Source organism: Mus musculus, chromosome 5 (assembly GCF_000001635.26).
Source record: "Mus musculus strain C57BL/6J chromosome 5, GRCm38.p6 C57BL/6J".
Lineage (NCBI taxonomy): Eukaryota > Metazoa > Chordata > Mammalia > Rodentia > Muridae > Mus > Mus musculus.
In genome coordinates this window covers 75,245,155-75,248,467 of record NC_000071.6, presented here as the reverse complement: position 1 = coordinate 75,248,467, position 3,313 = coordinate 75,245,155, and the positions used below count along the sequence as shown (strand labels likewise).

At 43.6% G+C, this 3,313-nt stretch overlaps 1 pseudogene; it reads right to left on the bottom strand.

Moving 5' to 3' along the window:
- Positions 1-440: 440 nt before the first annotated feature.
- Positions 441-2,029, bottom strand: Gm42799 (annotated as a pseudogene).
- Between the last annotated feature and the right edge of the window lie 1,284 nt (positions 2,030-3,313).

The following is a 3,313-nucleotide window of genomic DNA, read 5'->3' as shown; positions in this document are numbered from 1 at the left end:
CGTATGTCAGGCGGGGTTGGCCACACCTGTACCTCCCTGCTCCACAGGTGCTGTGGAGAGAATGAGACAAGCCTCAGTGAGTCACAAGCTCAGATGCTCTGCCTAGCCAAGATCCGGCTCTTGCCGCACTCCTGGGAATCCTGCTTCTAAGGCACCTTTTCCATGGAGAAGCCTAATGATAGGCATAACATGGACACTATATGCTTAGTTGGTGTGAGCAGGGGGCAGTAGCCCAGTTGGTAGAATGTATGACAAGTGTGCACAGAATCCTGGGCTCGATCCCCCAGGACAACATAAAGTGGATGTAATGGTGCATGCCTGCGCTCCCAGGACTCAGGAGGAAGAAGTGGGAACATTAGGAGTTTAAAGCAAATCTCAGTTACATCGTGAGGCCAACATGAGATACAGGAGCCCTTGACTCCAAAAGAAAAAGATTGATTTTATTGGATGACGCATGCGCATTTCTTACAATTGCTCTGAACTGCTCAGATTCTCCCATGCATTGCACTTGCTTGGTAGACGTTAACTTATCCGTGAACACTTGTCTGTTTAGAGTCAAGATGAAAGCTACGAGCAAGGCAAGGGAATCTCCACTCACCCTACCCACCACCCACTCCCACTTTTCCTTTGAGTGGACACAGCAAACCCATTCTAGGGAGTCACAGAAGGGACTGAAAGTCACAGAGCCAACGTTACCCAGATTGTCTGCTAACCCACTTACCAAGGTGCCCTGCTCTTTGCTTGCTCTCCAGTTCGTTCATTTCAGCTACAAAGCTTTTACATAAACGCTGACTCCCCTGCCCTGATTACCCCTTTAATCAAATCCACTCTTTCCCCACCTCCTTGATCTCTCCTCTCAAATACAGTCGCTAATGATGTGTGCATGTGCCAGACTTGAACAAATGTTGAGCTGCGAACGACTGCGCCTGTTAATTCTCTCCTTGGCTCACACGGGCGGGATCCTCGAGTGCTGGCAGATGCTGCCTCCCTGGGGCTCCCACGCCCAGTCACCCGCTTGCTTGGTGGGGAAGGAGGGGGACATTTCTCTCGTGAATGCCATTTGAATAAAATTTACTGTGCTCCGAGAAAGACGTGGAACCACAGGAAGGTACTGATGGACGGTAACATGAATGAATGGCGACGAGTGATGGGAGTGAGTACTTGATAATGATTGCAACGCTGAGTAGAAGACCTCCACAGCGAAACGGGCTCCTTCTACACAGCCAGGGTGTCCAACGGGGCTCCCTGCACAGGCCAGATGAATCATCACAAGAAAACAAACAGTCCAACAGCCACAGCCGTTGAAAAGCCAGGGCATCGCAAACAGATCCTTGTCTCTGAATCCAGACTCCACTCTTGAGCGAATGGCTCAGTGGTCTGCGTAAAGTTGGAATTCTGGTAACACTTTATTTGTTGGTGAGCTGCAGGTATCCGATGAGTTCATTTAAAACAAACAAACAAACAAACAAACAAACAAACATCCCGGGTGCTTGGTAAGTACCATATTGACCTTGTTGGCTTTGTGGCAATGATGGTGAATTTCACTGTCTGTCCGGTTCCTAGCTGAGTCTGCCCCTGACTTCGTTTGCTCCACTACTGACCTTGTGATCTGGGTTTTTTATAACTTTATATTTCTCGCCAACCATCAGAGTGTGATCACACTGGCCACTTCCACCTGTCGGCAGGAGGCTCTTCCATTAGCCGGCAGGAGGTTCTTCCACTAATGGCTCCCATGGCTTCCGCTGTAACATTTTCCCTTGCCAGACTTAGTTCGTTTTCAGTCTGAAGAATCGCCTCTTCTACTTTACCACCCTGAAGCATGCCTTCTCACTTTTTAACATCTGACTCCACTTTGACCATACCCAGCTTCTCTGAGGTAATCTGTGTATTTCCTACGGGCTGCATTTTTAGGAAACTACTCCAGAAGATCAAAACACTTTCCATACAATATTGTAATCCTCTTTTGGAAAGCATCTCACACAGACAATCCTGCCAGGCCAGTGGTATTATCCTTCAGCAAGTCCTCCATGACAACACCTGGAGCCTGCAGCACGGGACCTTTTTTTTTTTTTTTAGCATCATTTTCTCCTCCAAACCTTCTCAATATATATAGATAAAAATAGAGATAGAGATAAATAGAGAGAGGATATATATGAAAATATATTCTCATATACATATTGAGAAGGTTTGGGGGAGAAAATGATGTAAATATATTATATATAAGAATATATATTCTCACATAGTATACATACATATATATTATATTACTATATATAATATAGTATATATATATGTATATATATATATATATATATATCTTCCCTCACTCTCTTAAATTCACATCCTCCTTTTTTCTTTAAGTGCTATTACACATATATCTGTTGTATATATAAATACAATCTGCTCAGTCTGTATAATGTTACTTGTATGTACGTTTTCAGGACTGACCACTTGATATTGAACAACCAACTGGTTTGCTCTTCCATAGGAAAAGGTACTTCTCCTGCTCTCAGCATTCCTTGGTCGCCTGTGGTTCTCTGTGTGTGGTTTAAGTCCTGCTCTGTGACAGCATATCTGTTGGTTCCATCCTTCAGTTTAGGCAGCTCTGATGAGACTTAGATGAGATTTTATGGGTGTGGCTTCTATGGCTATATATATATGACAAAAAAACAATATCCAGCAAATATAAAGAACAACAATAGCAATAAGAGTCAAAACAAACAAACAAACAAATAACCCATCCCAAAACTGGGCCTGGAGTATTTAACAGACAGTTCTCAAAAGAATTAAAAAACTGCTAGGAAATATTTCAAAATATGTTCACCATCCCTAGCAATTAGGGGATGCAAATTCTGCAGCTTTGAGATCTCATTTAACCCCAGTCAGGTCGATAAAGAGCAACAAAATAATAGACAGCAAATGTTGGGTGTATGGCGGCAAGGGAGCCCTTTCCTCATTGCTGGTGGAACTGCAAACTAGTCTAAGTACTCAGGCTATCAGTGTGGAGAATATTTAAAAAGCTAAAACTATGATCATATGACCCAGCTATACCACCCCCTGGCACATGTCCAAGGGACGCTGCATCCTGCATACACACATGCTCATCCTGCATACACACATGCTCAGCCATGCTTACACACATGCTCAGCCATGCTTACTGCTGCTCTAGTCACAATGGCTAGAAAACAGAAACAACATAAATGTCCTCCACCTGGCAAACAGATCATGAAAACATGCAACATATACCCTATGGAATACTATTCAGCTGTAAAGAAAAATAAAATTGTGAAATTTGCAAGTTTGTAAATGAATG